The sequence below is a fragment of the Neofelis nebulosa genome, chromosome 6, assembly GCF_028018385.1.
Source record: "Neofelis nebulosa isolate mNeoNeb1 chromosome 6, mNeoNeb1.pri, whole genome shotgun sequence".
NCBI classification, from domain to species: domain Eukaryota; kingdom Metazoa; phylum Chordata; class Mammalia; order Carnivora; family Felidae; genus Neofelis; species Neofelis nebulosa.
The window spans coordinates 26,372,638-26,396,789 of record NC_080787.1 but is presented as its reverse complement, the minus strand read 5'-3'; the positions used below and the strand labels follow the sequence as shown (position 1 = coordinate 26,396,789).

The 24,152-nt window shown below is 43.1% G+C and overlaps 1 protein-coding gene across 19 annotated transcripts in view; it reads left to right on the top strand.

Moving 5' to 3' along the window:
* Positions 1–24,152, top strand: part of FARS2 (phenylalanyl-tRNA synthetase 2, mitochondrial) — a 632,301-nt gene that overhangs the window by 485,656 nt on the left and 122,493 nt on the right. Inside the window, exon 9 of one of the 19 annotated variants that reach the window (XR_009262822.1) lies at positions 11,966–12,129. The exons of the other annotated variants lie outside the window; for them this stretch is intronic. The gene's annotated coding sequence lies outside the window, so the exon portion shown is untranslated. The remainder of the gene's footprint in view (positions 1–11,965; positions 12,130–24,152) is intronic. 19 annotated transcript variants of the gene reach the window in all.

The window sequence follows — 24,152 nt, the reverse complement described above, 5'->3', positions numbered from 1 at the left end:
GTATGTCTCTCTCTTTGTACTGAACACTGGACTGTACTGAGCTCACTGTACTGAGCACTGTCAGCTTAGCATATCTATGATAAAGTTCCCCCATTGGCTTTTTTAACTAATGTGTTTGGCAACCATTGGTGAGCATGGCTTAGATCCATTATTCATCAGGGGAGCTTACGTTCCTAATCACACATGTCAAGCGCCTCCCAGGAAGGCAACAGTACGCTTTCTACTATACCCTATTTTCCTTATATTGCAGAAGTGTTGAAGGCAGGGAGGTATCAGTAATTAAGATGGCGTTTTACTTTCAATATTAGCTGTGTAAAAATTTATTCACCTCTTCTGTGCTAGACTTCCTGAGGGCAAGAGCTAGTGCTGGGTTCTTAATGTCCACCTCCCCTAAGCCAGGCGCATGGTAAGAGCTTACTAAGTAGATGTTGAGTGAGTGAGTGAATATCCCGTGCTCCTTGCTATGTACACTCTTCAGAAGATTTCCTGTGATGGCCAAGGTTGGTCACATTTTTGCGGATAAGTGTTTAGTGTCTTCCTGGTTTTCAGATAATGCTACTGTTGAACAATGAATCAGATGAAACAGGCTGTAACTCTGAGTGTATAATGGTGGACATTCAGAATATCAAATTCAAGGATGACCATTCACAATTCAAGCTGAACTTTTTCTTTTAACCAAACCTCTTTTATTTAACTGAACCAAAAAATATGTGGTCTTTTCCACCCTCATTTTGTGGCCCCAGGTGTCTCATAACTGAATAGTTAATGAAAGCTTGAGCCTGTGAAATCTGTCAGCCCAAAGCAGTGTGGCTCCTTTTTGGATTGGAAAGTAAAATGTTTGTATTAAATTCTGGTTTATTAATTTTATGTTAGGTGTGTTGTAAAAACAGGGACATTTTATTTAAAAATTTTTAATGTTTATTTATTTTTGAGAGGAAGACAGAGCACGAGCTGGGGAGGGGCAGAGAGAGAGAGGGAGACACAGAATCCACAGCAGGCTCCAGGCTCTGAGCTGTCAGCACAGAGCCCGATGGGGCTCGAATTCATGAACCATGGGATCATGACCTGAGCTAAAGTTGGATGTTTAACCAACTGAGCCATCCAGGTGCCCTGGGAAATTTTATTTAGAATCTTCTTGTTCATATTGAATCTTTGGTTCTCCTAAACCAGTGTATGTCCCTGGTCTTCCTATGGAAGCTTTCAGGAGTGTTTCCAACCCCACTTGGAACCTTACCACTTGCAACTTGTGCAGAGCACATTGTTTACACAACATAGTCAGGATCTGAGATTTGTCTCCTGCCTCCCTGCACCCGTTTTACCTGCTGATTCAGTTATACTTGTCTGAAGAAGAACACTTAGATGCTAACATGAGATTTTGAAAGCAGAAGACCATTATTTGGAAAATCTGGGCATGGCAGTTGTGAGGGTACAATCAGTGCCCTTGTGTGTGGACATTCTCTTAGGCCTCAACACAAAGAACTTTATGTGGATTCTGGTTGAAGTTCTTGGTTTTGTGGCCAGCCAAATCCTGTGGCTGTCACTAGTTTGTCATTGATGTGACACTAAGAGGAGAGAGCATACAGCTTTATAATATAATTCCAAGGGCAGGTTCTGCAACATCATTTGGCTTATCTATAAAGCTGTAGCACAGTGTATTTACTTTTACATGAGACAGCTTCCAAATGTGACTTCTTTTAGTGTGATGCAAGCCATCTGTGAACTTTCTCTGTCATGCCACAGAAATTGCCACAGCCACAATGTCATCTGTCTCCCAGAAGACTGAGAGTCACTTTCAAAATAACTCATGTGCTTTCCTATTAAAAAGTGATGTTTAGGGGCACCTCGGTGGCCCCAGTTGGTTGAGCATCTGACTCTTGATTCTGGCTCTGGTCATGATCCTAGGGCCGTGGGATTGAGCCTCGCATCAGGCTCTGTGCTGAGCATGGAGCCTGCTTGGGATTCTCTCTCTCTCCTTCTGCCCCTCTCTCCCACTCTCTCTCTCTCTCCTTCTGCCCCTCTCTCCCACTCTCTCTCTCTCCTTCTCTCTAAAATTAAAAAAAAAGTGATTTTTAAATGGCAGTTAGGCTCCTCTTGAGCATGCAGTGTGGTGAGATCACCTGCATGTTCAATGTGCAACAGCAAAAAAAAGAAAGAAAAAAACCAATATTACAGCAATACCAGTAGTTAAAATTAAAGCAATCATAGTAAACACACTTAGAACCAGTTTTAAATTTTGTATGTGACGTAAGCACTTAAGAAAAGGAAAGGATAAAAAAATAGTTGGAGACACATATGGTGATTCTGAGGGAAACTTCTGAGTTCTGCAGGGACTTATATGCTCCTGTCACTGGGTCCTCATATCGCTGGTCTTACTCTAATACTTTGAGCCACTGAGAAAGCTTTGTGGAACATTTTGAAAGAGCAGGGAGGACAGATACAAAGTAAAGAGAATATGTCTTTAGCATGTTCATTTAACAACATTTATCAAGTACCCAGCATATGCTGGCCACTAGAGTGGAGATTCACAAACTTTTGAGTCTGAAGATCCCCTTTACACTCTTAAAAATATTGAAGCGGGGGCGGGGGGTATATATCTATTGATGTTGACCATATTGAAATTTTAAAATGTGATATTTAAAAATATTTTATTAACTCATATAAAGGTAATAAGGAAGCTATTACATGTTAACATAAATATACTTTTATAAAAAAACAAAATTGTAATGAAAGAGTGGCATTGATTTATATTTTTCAGATCTCATTAATGTCTGGCTTAATAGAAAACAGCTGGTGTCTTATATCTGCTTCTACATTCAATTTGGTATTCTAAGTTGTTTTAATTGAAGTATCTGAAGAAAATCCGACCTTGCCATATGTTGCTGAAAAAGCGAGAGCGTCTTAATAGCCTTTTGAGAAAATTGTAGATATTCTTTTTTGGTATTACACCAAAACTCAGCAAGTAGTACTTTCTTAAAAGTTAGCTGCACTTGAGCTTGTTGTTAGTTAAGTTAAAATCTATTAGTCTATCATACAATTTGAATGGATTTTTTACAAAGGCATGTTTTTGTGACATTTCGCATTAGTCGGTTGGAAGATATTGGTTGACTGAGTTATGCAGCTCTTTCAAATGTTGACACATTTCATTCTCTAAGGTTAAAAAATCACATTTATTAATATCACTGCCATTCTTATCAGAAACGTCTTAAATATCAGGAAGCATTGGCCGATACAAGTTTTCCAAAATGCAGATTTTCACTTGAAAGCTTGATTTTTATCCTTGCCAAAAATTACTATCAGGCCACGTCATTCACTTTTGAGAAAGTTTCTGCCATAATCTGTCAGTAGTTGATGGTGTTCCATGAAGAAAGTTGCTAGTTCGTCTCACAACTCAAATGATCACAGACGTGCTTTTCACCCCCATACCGCAGTATGGAACAGACAGGCATCCCATTTAGTCACACAGATTATCAAAAAGATATGTACTCCAAGGTCAAGATGTAACAAAGGCAATCATTTTTACTGCTCTTTCAAGGCATTCTTAAGTGAAATGGATTGTTGTTTTTCCCTGTAAGTATGAAATGGTAAAAACATTGAATGGCCACAGTCACATGTCGATGCCACTGCCACCATGATCGGCATTAGGGGCTCATGGATTTTATCCACCTTTGCTTTTTCACCAACATTACAAATATCAACACGGTGAAAAGTGCAAACAAGGCTTTATTCTTATGAAATTGTTTTGACCTTATAAACCCCTAAAAGGGTCTTGGGGGCCCCCAAAGGGTCTACAGTAGATATTCAGGATGACCTATACAAGACTTTCTTCTTATAGAGGGGCAAGAGAGAGAATTTTGTTCAAAATGCATAGGATCCTATAACCAAACTAAAGCAGGGCTATGCATCAGAGGGGCTATTTTAGGTTGGGTGGTCATGAAAGGCTCCTCAGAGAAGGTAACATTTCAGGTGAAACTTAAGAGCAGGTAGAACAGGACAGCTAGTCAGGCTCTGAAGCAAGAATGGCTGAAGAACAGAAAGAGGACCATGTCACTAAACGTAGTGACTGAGGAGGACATAGTGTGAGGGAAGATCAGCGAGAAAGTCCAGGTCCACACTGGATTGGGCCTTAGAAACCAAGGTAAGGAGCTGGCTTTTATTCTAAGTTTGATGAAGACTTGGAGGGAATTGAGCCAGAGTGAAAGGTGACAGCCACCTCGTACTACCCCCAGGAAGTGTGTTTTCACCCATCTTCATACCTCCTTTCTTCTGCAGATGACTATAGCTGGCCTTGAAATTCCAACTGCTGGCTATAAAGGTGTGAATGTGGGGCACCTGGGTGGCTCAGTCGGTTAAGCAACCAACCCTTGATTTCAGCTCAGGTCATGATCTCACAGTTTGTGAGATCAAGCCCCACTTCAGGCTCAGCCCTGCCCCCACTTGCATGTGTTCTCTCTCTCCCTCTCTCTCTCTCAAAATAAACTTAAAAAAATAAAGTTGTGACTATAAGTGGAAAAATCCAAGCGATTACATATAGCATGATACTTTTTATACAATAAAAATAAATTCTAAAAATATTATAGTTGTGATAAGGCTATATAAAAAGGAAACCAAGAGGACAGTAAACAGAAATTCAAAGTTGCGATGACCTCCGATAGGGGAGTCAGGGGGACCAGTTCAGGGAAGACCACACAGAGAGATATAGCTCCTTGTCAAAGTTCCAGTTCTGATGTTGAGTGGTGGTTTTGTGGGTGTTGATTATCTTACCTTATTAAGAACAGATGAGTGAGTGAAAGCAGGCAGGCCACGAATGGGTCAGTCATAAGAGTCCATCAGGAGGCACAGATAATGACTAACTCAAGTGTGCGCATATGGGTTTAATATAAAAAGAGAGTAAGAGTTGAGAAGAAACAAATCTAACACCTTTTTCATTTCTTCACAAACCAAAAGGCAACTTCCTAGCCCATTCTGACCATAGCTGTGTAAATATCAACTGTAGCATCTGGTTAAGAGCTTGGACCTTGGGGTAAAAGTGCTTGGATTCAAATCTTTGCCTTATGCCCTACGAACTGTGCAACCTGGACACAGTATTGATCCTTCCAGCCTCGGTGTTTTCATCTGTAAGGTGGGGTAATAGCAGAATCCCTGACCTCGGGTTGTTGGGAAGATGTACTAGGATCATGTCCATAAAGTGCTTGTTACAAAGTTTCTTGGTCATGTGTGAGGGGCAGGTGAAAATTCTTGTTCCCATAAATACTCTCTGCTTCTTTCCATTTTTTCTTTCTGTAACCGGGGGAAACCAAGAATGAGGCAGGTTTGTTTGTTGTTGAATCTACTCTTAAGAATGTTTGAATTAAATTCTCTTGCCTGAGGATGATATTTTTATTTTATATGATTGTTCTTTGAACAAGCAGTAAAAAACAAAATGAAACTGGAAGGTTCAATGCTTTCTTCCTGAAAAGAGGCTTCAGGGCTTTAGGCCAAAATGTGGCTCGCAGTGAATTTTAGAAGCAGCCACAGCAGGAGGTCTCAGTTGTGAGGGGCCCTGCTGGTGACAGGCACACTCCCCCAGGACAGTGGAAACCCCCAGCAGAGCCCTCACTGGGCTGCCCACTGGGTTACTCACCTGCGGCAGGAAGAGAGTGCGCTAGGTCAGAAGGGAAGGGCTCCCCCTGGGTTCCACGGGAGCCCAAGCCAGGCAAGTGTTGTAAATTTCAGCACACTTTTCCCTGAACTGCCTGATTTAAGTTCTGTTTTACAGCGTTTTGGAATCTGCCAGACCTGAGACCCTTTAGCCGACCCTACCTCCCACTCTCAGCCAGTAGCACCCACTGATCTATTTTCTAACCCTACGCATTTGCCTTTGCCAGAATGTCATAGCAATGGAATCATGCAGTATGTAACTTCTTGAATCTGGTTCCTTTCATTTAGCATAATGCCCTTGAGGTCTTTCCATGTTGTTGTATGTGAGTGGTTTTTTTTTTCCTTTTTATTGCTGAGTAGTATTCCATTGTATTAATGAACCACAATTTGTTTCTTCATTTTCCAGGTGAGAGACATTTAGATTGTTTCCAGTTTGGGGCAAATGTAAATAAAACTGCTGTAAATATTCACATGCAGGTGTTTGTGTGAACATAAGTTATCATTTCACTTTGGTCAATACCCAAGAGTGGGTGGGATTTCTGGGTCATATGGCAAATGTATGTCTAACTTTGTAAGAAACTGCCCTGTTTCCTAAAGTGGCTGTACCATTTCTCATTCCCACCAGCAACGCATGACACTTCTAGTTCCTTAGAATCCTCACCAGCACTCGGTATTGTCAGATCGTTTGTTTTTTAACCTAATAGATGTAGTGATAAATTATTGTTTTTAATTTGCATTTTGTTAATATCAAATGATGTTGAGTGTCATGTGCTCATTTGCCATTTGTATATCTTTGATAAATTGTCTCTTCGTATCTTTTGTTCATTTTGTTACTTAAGTTGTTTTCTTCTTATTAAGATTCAGTTTATCAATATTTTCTTTTATGAATCATATGTTTGGCATTGTATCTAAGAAATTTTTACCTAATCCAGGATAACAAATATTATCTTCTAGATGCTTTGTGGTTTTAGATTTACACTTAAGTTAATTTGAGTTAATTTTTGCAGAATGTGCAAGATGTGAATTGAGGTTCCTTTTTTACTTTTTTTTGCTTATGGATATCCAATAGTTTCAGCACCATGTTGATATCCAATAGTTTCAGCACTCTCCTTTCTCCTTGTTTTTCTCCTGTTTTGAGAAATCAATTGACCACATATATAGGTCTATTTGGGTTTTCTATTCTGGTTATTTTTCTTTGTCCTTTATTTAATACAACCCTGGCTTGATTCCTATTGCTTTATAGGACATCTTGAAATCAAGTAGTGCAGTCCTCTAATTTTGTTTTTTTACAAAACTGTTTGGGGTATTCCTTTGCTTTCCGTATAAAATTTAAAATCAGCTTGTTGATTTCTACAAACACTTGTGCTCAGAATCAGATTAGAATTGTGTTGAATATATATAGTAGTCTGGGAAAAATTAACATCAAAATATTTTGTGTTTCAATCCATGATCGTGGTATATGTACCTCATCATTTATTTAGATCTTTGATTTATTTTGCCAGTGTTTATATTTTTAATCACACATATCTAGTACTTATTTTCTCATATTTGTGCTTACATATTTCAATGTGTTTTCATGCTACTGCAAATGGCATCATTTTTATTATTTTGGTTTTCAGTTGTTGATTGCTAGTTTATAGAAATATAGATTTTTTTTTTAGATTGATTTTGTGTTTTGTGACCTTACTAAGTTCTAGTAGTTTTTTTAATAGATTATTTTGGGTTATCATTGTAGCCAAATCATGACATCTGTAAGTAAGAGAATTGTATCTCTTCCTTTTCAATCCATGCCTTTTATTTCGTTTTCTTGCCTTATTTCACTCACTAGGATCTCTAATAAATTTATTATTGTTTATTACTAATTCTTCATGAGTTTATCATATTGGTCCTCTTGGAAAAAGCTATTCATTCATTCATCAAACATTTGTTGAATATCAAGTGGCAGGTTTTCTACAAGGTACTATGTGGGATATAAAAATAGCTTACCTCTAAAAAGCTTAGGTCCATGTAGGCAATGTAAGATATTTTCCCAAATAAGAATAACACTAGGTAAGAAGTGTGGGTCATGCCATACTCCCTTGGGGTCAGGTTCTAAGTGGGTGGAGCCCTGGTGGGGTTGAGAGAGAAGTCAGCAGTTTTCCTATCCCTGCTCAGAGGTGTGCTCAGCTCCCTTCTTAGAGCAGAGATCGCCCCTGATTGTTCCCAATGTTACAGGTTAGCTTACATGCTAGCCCAGCAGATGGGGTAGGTTTAATAATAAATAAGGCCTGACCAGCCCTAAGGGAGGTAGAAATATGCACCTGTGTGTTATGATTCTGGCTGGAAGGACAATTTCTAACGAACTGTACCTAAGAGAAAAAATACTCAGTCAACATACTTTTCTTCCTTCAAAAACTCAGAAACCCTAGAAGGAAGCAGCAGGAAGAATGCCCTCCAAAACCCACTTCTTCCAGACCTTGAAGGTCAGTCGGAAATATGGGATGGACTTGAACTCAAAGGGAAGGGAAAATGTGAAGTGGGGGTAGTGGGGTGGGATGCAGGGACTAATGAGGAGAGAGAGTATCATGTACAGCTGTATGTTATGCCTCATAAGCCCTCTTCTCCTTCCCTGCATGGAGTTCAGTGTCCAGGTTGAAAGGAGGTATCACAGTACATGGTTCCTAGAGCTCAGACAAGGAATGGCTGAGCAGTATGGGAAGAGAAAGCTCCTGGAGTAGAAAAACGGGTAAGATTTGGATATGTGGAAACAGGGGACATTCTAGGCCAACACAGGGAAGAGAGACTAAGGATTACTAGCTGAGAACAGTCATACTTTGGACCCCATGCTCATGCTTTGTACCTCACGTGTGGAATGGAGAAGTGTGAAGGGGAATTATGGGAAGAAAGCTAGAAAGGGACTTTGGAGGCAGGCTGTGTGGGGCCTTGAATGCCAGCCGAATGGGTTGGAACTGAATTTGATAATCAGTGGGAGATGAGAAAAGAATTTTGAGCAGGGAAGGAATTGAAATCTGAGTTTTGAGGCAGCTATTATGAAATGATTCCAAGCATGGACTCTCCAGCCTGGCTGCCTGAGTTCAAATCCTTGCCACCAGCTGTGGGAAGACCTACCTATTCCTCTTGGTGCCTCAGTTTCCACATCTGTAAAACAGGAAAAAATAGTAGATACTTATAAAGATTGAATGAGCTGATACATGTGAAGCTCTTGGAACAGCACGTGGCATGTGACAAAGTGCTGTGAAAGTGTCATCTTGTATTATGCTTATCAGCATTGTCATTGTTGCTATTTTAGGAACTTTAATTGGAAGGAAGGTGGGTGAATCTGAGCGGTTAAGTGACTGCACAGTGGAGCACACCAGGCTTGGGAGGCTTGACTTTAAAAGTCTGGCTGTGCTACCCTTCCCCCCACCCCCACCAAGGCACCAGCTCCAGATTCTCTCCTCTTCTTCCACCCCTGCGGCTGAAACACAAATAGAAACCTTGCCCTTTTTTTCTTTTTCAAATTTTTTTTTTTTTCATCCTCACTTGGGTCAATCTGGAACCCCTTCACCAGAGTGTTTAATGGACGTGTGCACGTTCAGAGATGTACTTCCCACATGTAGATTTGGGGAGTGAATTTCAAGTGCCTCACTCTGGAGCCAGCAGGCCCCTGTGCGGGGGATGCAAATTTGATGTCTGGAACCCACCATCAAGATGATAATTATGAAGACTGTAGCAAATAGGAAAATATTTAGACAATAATGTTACATAAAACAAAACCTAAAATTGTGTGTGCATCCCGTAACTGTGTGAAAATAGGGATACATATTGGCAAGGACTGTAAAGAAATGCAGACATGTGACAACATTTGTGTTAAGATGAGAAGGGACATGAGCACATTAATTGCTTTTCTTTTAGCGTTTCTGTGATTGTTTTAAGAATATGCGAAAAGCAGTAAAAAGAAAGGAGGGAGCATGAGCCCCCCCCCCCCCGGTGCCTAAGAGACCCCCACTGCCCAGCAGGCATTGTTCTGGAAGAGCATGGAGGCTGTGGAAGGGTAGAGGGCATCAGTAGTTAACGAGACTACAGTCCCCAGAGCCGGGGCTCCCTCTCCCCGCTCTTGCCCCAGAATTCACCCGTCTTCTCTACTTTTGGAAGTTCCTAATCAGTGGCTCCCGCACTGGCTCTCAGCAGCAGTGGGCCCCTGTTCTGCACCCACATCACTCCCCAGGAACCAAGGCCCTTCCAGAGTGACATGGAATGAACATGTAACATCCTCGGGCTATCACAGTGATGATCTCAGCTAAACAAACATGATTCAGATTCCAGCTTTATCATTATTGTGTGCAAATGGTGTGACCTTAGCCTCTTTGAGCCTTGCTTTTACCATCTGTAAAATGGGGTTTTCCTGTGGGCTGTTGCTAATAGGAAGAGCATGAATACAGTGCTTGGCACCCAGAGAATTACTCAGTAAATAGTAGTGGCTGCTCTGTGGGGTGGGGGGTTGGGGTTGTTATTAATCACTATTAGTTGATTGGAGAGAACCATCATTCAATGGCTAGCTCAAATGCCACTGCCTTCATGAGGTCAGACCCTGTTCCTCTGCCAAGAGCTTTCTGTCTCTCTACTGGTCTCCTGGAACATTCTGTTTATACCTGTTTCATAGCATCTGCTACTTTCTCTATGGTAGCGGTGTCATTTGTATTCATTATCACTTTTCAGAGGTCACGGCATGGTGCTGAGTGGCCAGAATGGAGGAAAGGCCAGGTCAGGGACTTCCTGTTTAAGATCAGAAATGCTACCCTGGTGGGCTTCTGGTAACTGTGAAGCAAGTGCATTCAGGGCACCGTCTGGTGTCCGTCTTTGTGATTCAGGATGCACTTGAGTCTAGGACACGCAGCGAAGGGGAGTCGTTTGAAATGGGGAGGACCTTTCCATGTCCCTCAATCCTTCATGGTCCCCAACTCCACTTACGTGGAGGTGACCCCATATCTGGGTGATCAGAACTTGGCTGTGAACCCACAACACTGCTCAGCCCTCCACAGCAGCTGTGACATTGCTATGCTTTTACCTGTCTCATCTTATGTATCCTCCACCCTCTGAGACAGTGCTTCTTAGAACATTATTGTAGGCATGTGGTAAATATTTAAAGATGTCTGAGTTAATTAATCAAGTCAGACAAAGTGGGTCTGAAGGATTCACAGATTGAGGTACCACAAGGATCTCATTTTCAGGTATGTTTTCCTCCAGTGCACTGGGACAGCCTGGAAAAGTTCCTCGAGCTTCTGTCATATCTGCACACTGCCCTGTGTCCTCAGCACTTGGAGATGTAATGCAAGGGGTGCCCATAGAGAATGATTTCTAAATGAGCTTCCTGCCTTAAGGCAAAGGTCGATTCGCTGTGCAGTTAGAAGGGCCACCAGGTGAATGAAGCTGTTAGTGGGGAGGTAATGTAGATGAAAGGTCATGGGAGCTTGGCCTACTGTGGGCGCTAATGGATGCTAAATAATTGAAAGAATAAAGAGAGATGGGTGAGTGTTGCATTGATGAACCCATGATGAACGAAGGGGGTCTTAGAACATTTGCAAATTGGTCATTAATGTTTCATCGACAGTGTCTGCATCCTTTGTTAATTTTGAATGGTAGCCGGAGTTTGCAATCACAGGGTTGCAGTTCCATGAGAAACTTAAATAGAGGAATTATGCCTGGCTTGCAATCATTTGGGTTTATTTCAAAGTAGTCTAATAGCTGGCAATGGCCTACTGTCCCTTACTAATGTGCTTGGAAGGGACTCGGGTGCTTTCACATTGTGACATTTGGAGGCGAATTATGGATTTTAGAGCATTACAGCTTTATCGGGTGTTTTTTCTTTCTTTTTTTTTGTGTGTGTGTGCTTTGCCTATTTTTGAAGCGAGGTTTGCTAAAGCTGAAATGACTGTTTATTCATGATGGGGAGGGGACAAGGAAGTATAGGGAATAATAATTCTATTCATCTAGAAAGAATGCCTTCTTCAAAATGATTTTTGCTGTTGGCAAAACTGAGAACATACTCACATGATTCTCTCCCTGCAGTAAGTGACAGGAAAAACACATCGTGCGCTGTGGAGAGCTATAACTGGCAGTGAATTGGTCTAAATCATAAAGAAAGCCTCCGTTTGCACAGCTCACTGTACTTCAGGAGAACCTGGCTGGAGGAAGGAAATGGAAGGCTTGTTTTAGAATACGAGAGCTATCAGGCCGTTGTGAGCCTCCTGTACTTGGGCTTTTCCAGGAAACAACCAGGTAGTTGCCCAGTGTGAACTATATTTTTTGGTAAAATTCTCTGCTCTCTGCTGCCCTGCCTTCCATCAAGGGACCCTGCTGTGTTGAAGCTGTCCGCCCTGAAGCCACCTGAAACCTTGCCTGAGCTCTCCAGTCCTTCTCTCGTGGACTTTTGAAGGTCCCCCTTGTCTCCAGCACTGGGCAGCATGCTTTTGACCATGGCCCAGGCTGCAGTCTGTACCCAGGAAGCGGATGGTAGGTTCTGAGGACTCTCAGCACTGCAGTGTTCACTCATCCTGCAGATGGCTATTATTTCCATTTCTCACAACTTAACTGAAAGGGGCACTTAAGCAAAGCAAGCATTCAGTCCCAGGGAGAATCAATCTTGCTGCTGCAGGAAGGAGCCAAGGCCCATGCAGCCACTACATGGAGTTGATTTTGAGTGTATGTTGACTCAACTTCCTCTCAAGGTAACTAAAATGAGTAGCTTGTGCTAATGAGTGAGGTGGACGCAGAGTCCCGTCAACCCCTGGCAGGGCTCATGAGGGCCTATTGAGTGTCCTTGGCCGTCCCAAAGGTAGAGCCAAGGGCCAGGCAACCCGGCTGGCCAACACCAGCTTTGGGTTGAGCCAAAGCTCCAGCCCAGCCACGGGAGTCTCAGAGCCTGCCCCTCGGCCTGACATGGACTGCACAGGGAGCACAACACTGGGGAAACTGGGGCAGGAATATCAAAGAGGTGGGGACAAGAAAGCAGGGATAGGCACACAGTCTTGGAACAGAGAGGGTTGTTCAGAAAAGGCAACACTCATCCACCTGCATGTGTTTTTGAAAGGTGAGTATATGCTCATTTTATTTTTCTCTTGGAAACGTTTAGGATCTATGGCAATGCTCTGCACTCCTCTGTACTGAGTTCTGTTTCCATCCTCGGCTCCTCTCTCTCTTTCCCCTCAAGGGGTGGGCACTTGTTCTTTTAAGCACAAGCCATCCATGCTTTGGTTTTGTTTCCTGTTTGCTTATTTTTGAAGCACAGATTTCCAAGTATAAAATTACTCATCATATTCCTTCACTTACCCTCAGAAAACTTGCCTATTTCCCAAGGGATTGACCTAAATCACTTTTTTTTTTAATTAGATATAATTTATTGTCAAGTTGGTTTCCATACAACACCCAGTGCTCATCCCAACAGGTACCTCCTCAATGCCCATCACCCACTTTCCCCTCTCCCCACCTCCCCATCAACCCTTAGTTTGTTCTCAGTATTTGAGTCTCTTATGATTTGCCTCCCTCCCTCTCTGTAGCTGTTTTTTCCCCCTTCCTTTCCCCCATGGTCTTCTGTTAAGTTTCTCAAGATCCACATATGAGTGAAAACATATGGTATCTGTCTTTCTCTGACTGACTTATTTCACTTAGCATAATACCCGCCAATCCCATCCACATTGCTACAAATGGAATACTACTTGGCACTGAATCACTCTTAAGCAGGGTTTGTCAAGCTTGGCACTGTTGACATTTCAGATCGGATAAGTCTTTGCTGTGGGCACTGTCCTGAGCTTTGCAGGATGTTTACGGCCTCCCTGGCCTCTACCTACCATATGCCATGAGCAACATGCCCCCTACACACGCCAGTTGTGACAACTGAAAATGTCCCCAAATCTTGCCAAATGTTCCCTGAGGAGCAAAACTTACCCTGTTAAGAACCACTGCTCTACAGGAATTATGCCAAGGCTGCCCTCCCATTTTAAACATATGCCAGTCCACTTGGTGGGATGGGTTGTTCTTAGTTACCAAACTCTGCTTATTATTTCTTCATTTATTCACCTCTTTACCCATTGACCCATCCATCTGTCTATCCAGCTCACCAGCCAACAATCCATCCATGGAACAATAGTGCCTTTGGAGCTAGACATTCTTGAATTTAAATTTTGGCTCTCCTACTTACTGACCTTAGACTGAACTTCCGTGAACCTCACTCTCTCCATCTGTATGTAGGAAAGGAGAAAGCAGTGCCCAACTCGTGAGACACAGAGCAGGACCAGGATTAGACTGGGCTTTGTGGAGATGATGATGGCTTGGAGTTGGGGAAAAACAGATGGTGGAGATTCTGAGTGGAAGGCAAAGGCCGAAAGCTGTTGAGGAGGGACTGAATTGGGATGTGTTTAATGAGCACTGAGAAGAGGAGGTGTGCATCTGAGATTGCAGGATTGATAAGATTTAGAAGTGGAGGCCAGAGAAAGTGAAGAGTCTAAGGTGATCCCATGTCTTTGAGAGTATCTGGGTGCCTGGGAGAATGATGGGCCATGATCAGAGTGATGGCACCCAGGGAGATGCACAGGCATGGAAGGAGGGGGTGACTCAGTTTGGACTAGCTTGAGACTGAGCCCCATAGACATACAGTTAGCTGGAGGTGCTGAGCAGGTGTTGGGGAATGTGGGCTTGCAGGAGAGGTCAGCACCCAGGTTCTCTACATAGAGGTGGTCACTTGAACCATGTGCTTGGACAAAGTGGAGGGCAGAGAAGAGAAAAGTGCCAAGGATAGGTCCTTTGGGAGCACCCGCATCAAGGTAAGGCAGGCCGTATATGGGAGCAGGTGAGGAGGTTGTAAGAGAGCGCAAATCCAGAGCCCAAGAAGGAACAGTCAGAAGCTTACTAAGGTTTCCAGGAACACAGGGTCATGAGAGGCTGAGAGAAGTTTCAGAGGGAAAGATAGGGTTGATTTTGACATGCTCAAAAAGGTCTAGATGAGTGAAGATGGAGTTACAGGACTCTCTGGTGTACACTGAAGGTCACCAGAGACTTAAATACATAGTTATAGGAGAATGGTGTTAATGGAGCCCCCATACTTAGGAACTGAGGGTAGAGGCAAGAAGTATATTACATTTCAATAACTTTTTCAGTGAAAACAAGCACTGTAAAAGAGTTTCCTTTAAAAAAAATTTTTTGAGAGAAATATGAGCCTTTTTCAGGGAGAAAGAGAGATTGAAGATAGATGAGACGATTAATGAGGAAACAGCAGGAGATCGAAGGCACTAAATGTTTGGGAGAAGATGCTTGGGAGGAGGATATAGATGCTTCTGTTTTTGAGAACCAGGGGGAAGGGAGACTGGAAAAGAGAGACACATATGGGTCAGTCCTTAGGAAGATGATTTCAACCAACCCCAGGCCTAGATCAGTCTATAAAGAATGAGGATTTACAGGGTCAAAGGGATCTTTGTCCAACTAGAACTGTTTTCCTTGGATTTATTTACCCAAGATATGTCATAGGGCAGTAATTCATTATCATCGGTTTGTATGTCCGAGCACAAGGCCGGGAGAGAGAAATTAAGACTCCTTCTAAGAACTCCTGTACAACTGACAAAACTGTTCTTCACAAAGGATGGATTATACTATGAGCTGGTGATCTTTCAGAGGTCATGAGCTAAGTCTTCACTTAATCACTCTTATTAAATGGTTCTTCTGTTAATAGTAAATTTGCCTCCCCAAATCATTGCTATTAGTAACTTTATTATGTGCTTCTTATAGTCTAAGAGCTTCACATGGGTTAACTCAATTAGTCACTCAGCCCTAGAAGGTACATTAAAGATGAGGAAACTGAAGCACAGCAAGGTTAAGTAACTTGCTTCATGTCTCACAGCAACTAAGAGGTAGAGCTGGTATACCGACCCAAGCAGTCTCTGCAAGCACAGACTCTGAGGCTACATGCTCATTGTGTGGGGAAAGCACTGAGACCTGGACGCAAGTGTGACTACCCTACCCGCCCCCCCCCCCCCGCCCCGCCCCAGGTAGACCAATAACTCTTGGAAATTCAGCTGACCTGAGAAGGTGACAGACATTGGGCATTTAAAAGAATTGGGGCATAAGGGTTTTTAAAAAGGTATGAAGAAGCTGGGAAATGAGACAGACCCCAGGGACCACCACTCAGAGGAAAACACCTCTCCTCCCACTTTCTTTTCCTCCTCCTGCCCTCCTCCTTTCCCTTCTTTCTCTTTTTCTTTGTGGGTCCTCCCTCTCTCCATACAGCCCACAAAACTTTCCCTTTTCTCTGCTGGGAGTAGGACCCCAGATCCTCAATACCCCATGCCCCAGATCCTGCCCAGTGCTCTTCCCAGCACACTCAGGCCATCAGCCCCTGCCCCCTGGAGTAGGAGCCATAGATCCTATGTGATGGAGCATTTTTCACAGGCAGGGGTGTGGTTTCTCGTGAGAAGTTTTACTTAGTCCTGCCCTTTGATGTTCTGCATATTCTTCTGTGGGTAGTGTCCTGTCCAAGGGGCAGAAGTTGGGCTGTGTTGTCTACTGGAGCTCAAAGTCCCTCTGCACCGAAATTCCATTAGAAGCCTATGCGGCCATCATGTTGGGGCACACTGTTTGATCTCCGTCTTCTCAGACATTCTTTCCCATTAAAAATTGAAGATCATAAAAATAGGGCCCCTTGGTCCCTCTCAGGTCCTCAACATTTGTTAGCCACAGCTGGGAACCTTTATCTGCTCGATGGCCCACAGTGATTTATCACATCATGTGTCGTCTGGACTGCACCAAGACCCTGCCTCGTGTCACCCACATGAGGAGAACCTGCCTTCCCACAATCGCTGCCTCCTCTGCTGCTGTCCTCTTCAGGGGTCCTGCTGACCCCATGGCTGTGACAGGCTTGCAGAGCTGCCCCTTAACCCGCAAGGTTCCAAGTGTGTGTCACTGGCCCAGGCCCCTGCCTGCACTCTGCCCCTCTGGAACTGTGTGTACAATTTTGCATTGCTTCCTAATGTGCTTCTTTCCCTGTTGGATTTAAGAAGCCACTTAAATAACACAGCAAACATTATATAGCACCTGTCATGTACCAGCCAGTGTGCTAGGTGTTGGGGACACAAAAGTGAATGAGCAGTCTTTAGAAGTGACAGACATGTCAACAAATGGTTCTGGTGACACCAGACACAAGTATAACGAGGGGTGCATGTGGATGCTGTAGTGATGAAGCATGCAAGCCCCCCTTGGGGAGCAGGGATCACCTGGCGTTTAGCCCCCTGGGGTGCCGTGAGGCTGAGAGGTTAATGCTTGAAACCGCGTGCAGGTGTCCCTGGTGCCTAGTGGGTACTCCACACATGTTAGCAACCATTATTCTTATCCATTCCCTTCCAGCCAAAGTTCAATATCAGGCCACACATAGTGTACTCAGAAGTGGTTTTTAATTACAGTGAAACAAATGAAGAAGTGAGAGTTGGGCCCATCACTGGAGAGAAGATGGATGTTATTGGTGGTGCAATTGGGAGGGAAGAGTCTGGGAAGAAGACACCGGATCCCATGGGCACATCAGACTTTCCTCCCAGATCAGCCTCACTCCTCAGTCCTGGTCACTAGTCCCCTGAGGGCCCCTAGTGAATCTCCTCATTGCTTCTCTCCTTTTTTCCCTCCAGAAATAGGATCTTTTCATACACAGAACTTTAAAAACAAAAGTCAGGAATGCTTCAGAGCTCAGTCCTCCATTCACTCTTCTTTCAACTCAGATCACTTTTGCAATCATTTATCGACTTCTTCCCATGAGCCAGGTACCATGTGAGCCCTCAAACAGAGAGGAAGGCAAACCATAAGAGACTCTTAAATACAGAGAACAACCTGAGGGTTGATGGGGGTGGGGGGAATGGGTGATAGGGCAGCAAGGAGGCCACTTGTTGGGTGAGCACTGGGTGTCGTATGTAAGCGATGAATCAAACTGAGAGCACACTGTATACACTGTATGTTAGCTAACTTGACAATAAATTAAATTTAGAGAAATAAAATAAATTACAGCCGTGGAAGAGATGGTCCTGCCCCTCCCTCACAGATCAAGGTCCAGAGGGACAGACAAGGAATGCCACAGGGTCTGGCTGCCCTGCCCCAGCTCAATCCCATACCACCTCTAACAATAAGGCAGGTAAAGTGAAGGGTCAGGCTCGCATTCCCTTCTCCCAGGATGAGGTTTTGTGTGATTTTAACTTATTTGCAGACAATTAACCTTAGGGTCAAAAAATCACACCCTCCTGCCTCTGTGGAGATTGAAAGCAGATTTTTGAAGAGAAGCAATTGCTGTATAGAATTAAAAGCTTCTTGATGAATAATGCTGTCGTTACGCAGGGAGGAAATTACAGTAGCGCTTTCTGCTATGTAATTAAAAAACCAAAAAAGCAAAGATGAATGAAATGCCCACAAGTGAAAATGGGATTTGGTTTTCAACAGAGGAAATTGAAGCTATGTGGGTCACATGCTTATCATTTCCCGATCTAAGTGAAGTGTGTCCTGAATCATTGCAAATTAGAGCAGGAAATCTCATGGCACATTTTCTTTAAACTTTTGTAATACCATGGTCTAAAAAAAAGGAGATTTTTACTCTAAAAAGATGGTTGTTGTTGTTTTTTCCATCCTAACCATTGACTCTCTTTCTAAAATATCAAAAACATTTCGTAGAGCCAGTTGGGTTTATAATGTTTTATTTCTCCTCCTTGCCACTGCCACACCCTGATTTCCATAGTCACACTGATTGTCCCATTTTTTAATCTAACCACCTTTGCCCAAGAATATATAAGAATAGTAACCCAGAGTGCCTGGGTGGCTCAGTTAAACATCTGACCTTGGCTCAAGTCATGATCTCATGGTTTGTGAGCTGGAGTCCTGCATCCAGTGAGTTTGAGCCCTGCCTCTCTCTCTCTCTCCCTCCCTTTCTCTACCCCTCTGTCACTTGTACCCTCTCTCTCAGAAAGAAAGAAAGAAAGAAAGAAAGAAAGAAAGAAAGAAAGAAAAAGAAAAAGAAAAGAATAGTATCCCAGATGGGGATCCTGGGTGGCTCAGTCAGTTAAGCAGTCCGACTCTTGGTTTCGACTCAGGTCATGATCTCATGGTTCGTGAGTTCCAGCCCCACCACGGGCTCTGTACTGGTGGTGAGGAACCTGTTTAGGATTCTCTCTCCTCTCTCTCTGCCCATCCCCAGCTCACTCACTTACTCTATAAATGAATGAATGAATGAATGAATGAATGAATGAATGAAAAGATTAGTAGCCCAAAGCAGAACTTTTGTCAAAACCTTGGAGTCTATACTTTACTCTTTGATGTGATTTTTTTCTCGGTGTTGTGTAATCAAGCCTGAGAGCCTGTAGCTGCTATATATTGATAGACCCCCACAGCAGTGGGGACCACTGGTTCTGAAGTCAGAGAGACCCAGGTTCTGTTCCCAGCCTAGTTACTTGATATGTAACCTGTGAAATCAGTAACCTTCTTGAGCTCTGTTTCCTACATGTATGAAATAGGGATTGTAGTAGCCTCTTCATCAGAGTTGTAAGAATTAAATGAATTGATAGATATATGAATGTCTAGCACATAGTAAATCCACAAGAAATACCAGCTATTATAATCATTGTTGCTGTTGTATAACCATGGGATTCAAAAGTGCTACATTGGTGTTATAGCTAAGGGGTTTGGGATTACCAACACTGAATGTAGACGGTAGCTGCAAGTTCCATCGGCAGATTTGAACATGATGAGCAATGGAGAATGTAGTCTGACAGATTTTTCTGGGAATTCTGGAAAGCTGGGCTGGAGCAGGAGGCCTATCCTAGAGGCCTAAGAGACCTATTTCACCCCCCAAACTAGATTTAAGATTTGTTGTACTACTGGAGGACAAGAGAGTGGGGTCCTGAATGCATGTTCTCCTGAGAAAAGAAGATGTGGCCAGCTCTCCTCCCAAGCAGGAAAAAAGAGTTGGTCTTCTTTAGGACTCTAAGTACATGGAATTAGGGAGTAGGCCTTGGGCCTTTGATCTTCTTTGCACTGTGAGATAGCACGAGGAGGGCATCAGGGAGAGCCATGTCCCTGAGGTGCCATTTTCACTCTGCAGTTTCGTCACTCAGGCTGTGTCCTGGAATCTGACCCATCAGATTGGAGTCTCTCTCCTTAGACGATGGTGCTGATGATGACCATGACAATAGGGAGCATTTCCACAGCACTTAATATGACCAGACAATACTTCAAATGCTTTATATAAATTATTTCAATCTTCATAATAATCCTTTGATATATATATATTGGTGTTATACTCACCTTATACATAGGGAGATTCACCCAAAAAATGAGGATAAGTAATTAGAGCCTAGAGAGTTCCTCCACAAAAGGATGGATGGATCGATGGATGGATGGATGGATGGATGGATGGATGGATGGATGGACAGACAGATGGACAGTTGAATGGATAGGATACTGTGTCTTTCTATAGATAGATAATTCCTCTCTTCCTCTACTTCATGACTGTTGGCCTCTAAAATGACCATCACAATAAAGTATGCAGCCTTTCAGAAGATTAAGTCCAGACACATCTCCTGGCTATTTTGCAGGTTATATTAAAATGCAAAAAGGATTATTAGTTATTAGTTTTGAAACAAAAGCTAGAAACATATATTCAGTTTAGCCTCAGGGGTTTTGTTTTTGTTTTTGTTTTACTATCTGTACCCCTGGCTATTCATTATAGAATTGTTCATTCTTCATGAAAGACTCAGAAAGGTTAAGTGACTTACTCGAGGTCACTGAGCTAATAAGTGGCAGAACTGTAATCTTCCTACTTCTCTGATTCTGTCTACTGCCATTCCCATGTCTTCCTTCCATTACCCTGTACTTTCTGTGGGTGGCTCACAAGATCCCATTGGTGGGCTGAACCAGGGAAAATGTGGGGAGTTTAGTGATTAAAGGAATAGGGCTTCATAGTAAGAAAGCTCCTGGCCCAAATTGTGGTTCCATCACTTCATGCCCTCAAATTACTTGTCCTCACTGGACCTCCATTTCTCCTTGGATTGTTGGGAGGATTAGGTGAAATAATGGTGTAAAGTATCAGTGCATAAGTGATTAATTGTAGTTATAATTGATAGGACATCATATACCCTTGGCTCTTTTCTCTCAGGAATTCTTTGCCTACTCGTAGAGCCGTGCAAAGTCTAAAAGGCCATTGTAAGCCTCTGAATATTGTTACTTTAGGGATTGTAGTAAATAGGATATTATCTATGTCCTAAACCTCTAGATTCACTCTTTGGCAAGTTGTGTTCACCCCCTGCCTGTTGAACACACCCTGCAGGTCTGGCCCTGTCTGTGACACCGTGCTCTATAGTGTGTCATGTTAACTTTCCAAAATAGTGAGGAAGGTTGGGTGTCACAATGACATTGATGTTCCCCCTTTTAGGAAGCTATTCTCAAGATGATTGCAAAGCTAGTTTGAACCATTCAGAAGAGGGAAGGTTAGTAGATCAGTTATCTATTGCTGCATAATGAATTACTCCCAAAACAGTGTGGCTGAACACAACAAATGTTTTCTTCTCTTACAGTTTCTATGGCCAGGAATTAGAGAGTGAGTGTCTTGACTGGGTGATATTGGCTCCGGTTCTGTCATGAGATTGTAGTGAAGATGTTGAGGTGGGGGTGGGGGTTCGTACTGTATCATCTAAAGGCTTGACGGGGGCTAGAGGATCCCCTTCAAAGCTCACTCTCTTGGCTGTGCCAGGAGACCTTGGTTCCTCCCAAGCCATTGGTCAGAAGTCATATACTCCTTGGCATGTGGCCTTCTCCACAGGGCAGCATGGCAGCTGGCGTCCATGAGTGAGTGACTAGAGGGAACAGGAGCCATGATGTGTTTCATAGCCTACCCTTGGACGTAACACATCATCACTTCTGCCGTAGTGTGTGCCACACAGACCACCCCTGGTCCAGGTGGCAGGGAGACCACACAGAGTGTGAATGGCAGGAGGTGGGGATCACTGGGGGCCCCTCAGAGACTGGCTACCACAGGTAGTACATTCACATCTCTGAAGAACTGACATAATCGCACTATTTACAACTCTTAAGATCTAGAAAGACCAACACAATGGGGTGAGAAGCCTTTTAGAGGAAATTTTTAGTCCACATTTATTCCAGGACATGCCTGCTGATTATTTTGTGGATTATATTAAAATGCGAAAAGCCCAGTGATCATGATAGTTTTGAAACAAAAGCGAGAAACATATTTTCAGTTTAACCTCAAGGGACTTTTTAAACTATATGTACCCCTGGCTATTTATTATAGAAGTGGCCACAGAACTTTTCAATGCAGACCGGCATGAATTCAACTCTTATAAATTTGAAACCATCATAATTGCTAGAACACTTCTTTTTCAACCCAGAGGGGAGAGTTACCTAAGAGTGGTGGTTAAATACATAGGAAACCAATTTACTGTTTCCACATCTGTAGTGTAGAATAACTTGCATACCCTCTGTCTCATCTCTTTTCTATCCCTACAATACCCATTCGTGCCTGAGACTGGACCCTCCCTCCTTCCACTCTAAGCCAGATGATTTGGGGGTAAAGACATTTATTTAAACTTACTCTACTTTCACTTTGCCCTGTGAACTAACATAAGGACATGAAATCACAGTTCATAGGTTCCATACATGAGCCACACAGTCAGGCTCACAAGAAGGAATATCGCACAGTTAGTTCTTATAAAGGTAAAGCTGAGCAACCAAGACCTCACATATGTACACTCAAAACGACTCACAGGCATCTTAAAAGGCAGTGGGGGAAGCGAAGGCCCTTCAGAAATAAGATCCTATAAGAAAACAGGCTCATCCCTCCTTCCTCTCTGCAGTGGTGTGAGCAGAAGACGGTATTGGTTGGCTGACCTAACCTCATCCATGACTCTCTTATCCCAGGCTTAGAGGTGGCTGTGCAACCCAACTCTGGCCAAAGAATAAGGAGAAGTTTCTGGATGAGGTTTCCTAAAAGGCTTTTTGCCTAGGACATCCCTTTGGCCTTTTTCCAGGCAACTCTTCTCCTGTCTATCCGCAGAGCTGATGGGAGGCCTGGAGAAGGGGCAGCCATCTCGTAGCCATTAGGGAATGCACATAAAGACAGAGGCCTGCTTGCTAAGGATGGTGGGACAGAAAGAAGAGAGAGGCCAAATTCTCCCTGCCATCACTCACAGCTGCTTTGGTCTGCACGCCTCCAAGAAGTTTTTTAATGTGTTTAAGCCAGGTCAGCTCTTTTGGCTCCATTCAGCTAAACTCATCAGAACTGACACACAGTATGGCTCAGAGCTCTGAAGATAGAGAATATGTTGTTCTGTTGCAAACAGTCAAAGGAAACAGGATCCTAGAGGATACATGAATAGAACAGGAACCTTAAATGTATGTCCCTGCAGTCTAATAAGAGGTCAGTGAATGAGAGATTCAGGAAATGTCTAAGAATGAATGACACAAATGGATTGCATCATTTTCACTTAGAGATAAAGTGGCAAGGTCAGCAGAGTTTTTCCTGTTTACCACATGCAAAGTTATCTACCTCATTATAAGGAGTGTTTTTATTGCCAGGAACATCTAACTTTTATAAAAGCTTAAAGTAATTTTTTATCATTATTTCTGCAAAATGTTTTTATTAAAGGAAACACCATATGGTAACAGCAAGAAGAGTTAGTTACAAGTCACGAAGCTAGTCACAGATTTCTTTCCAGCAGTTAAATTCGAAATACTTATCACAAACCCTACATTTAGAAAAAAAAATTGCAAGTTGCAAGACTCCTAAAAGTATAAAACTTTCATCGAAGGGTTGTGCATTTATTTCATTGTGTTGTTGTTCTTGTTGTTTTTATTCTGTGGGATACAAGACCTAGGAGTCATGAGTTGCATTCAAAATATTTAACCACCAGTGCACATAGCCTGAGCATCGGCAGAACAGACATTCACCATGGCGAGAGGTTCAAAGTCACGGAGTGTCAGCCCTTGGGAAACCTCAGGGCGGGGGACATCAGGTGTGTGCGTGTGTGAGTGCATGCGTGTGTGTGTGTGTGTGTGTGTGTGTGAGAGAGAGAGAGAGAGAGAGAGAGAAAGGGTGGGGGGGATACTGAAACATATTGCATCATACAGATCCTCTTTGGTGATCATTTACCATCTAGTCACCACTGAATTGGCAGAATGCTAACACACCAGGCAGTGAGTTGTAACATGTGGTTTCCTTCTCTGCAGTGGTTTGGTTTGGTTTTTAAAACACCGTGATGCCTCGATTTTAGATACAGTGAAAGATGGCGTCCCCCCATCACACCCCCCAAAAAAATTACAATGACAAAACAAGAATCCTGACCTCTAACCTAGTAATTTCCAACTTTGAAAAAGTTAGGACACTGGCCTGTTGCTTGAATGCTAACTGTGTCATAACTCCTGCAAAGCAAAGCAGTGAGTTGCTCACGTGTGCATGCGCACAGGTGCACAGCTCTGTCTTGTTATACCGTATGTGTGGATTTGCGTGACTG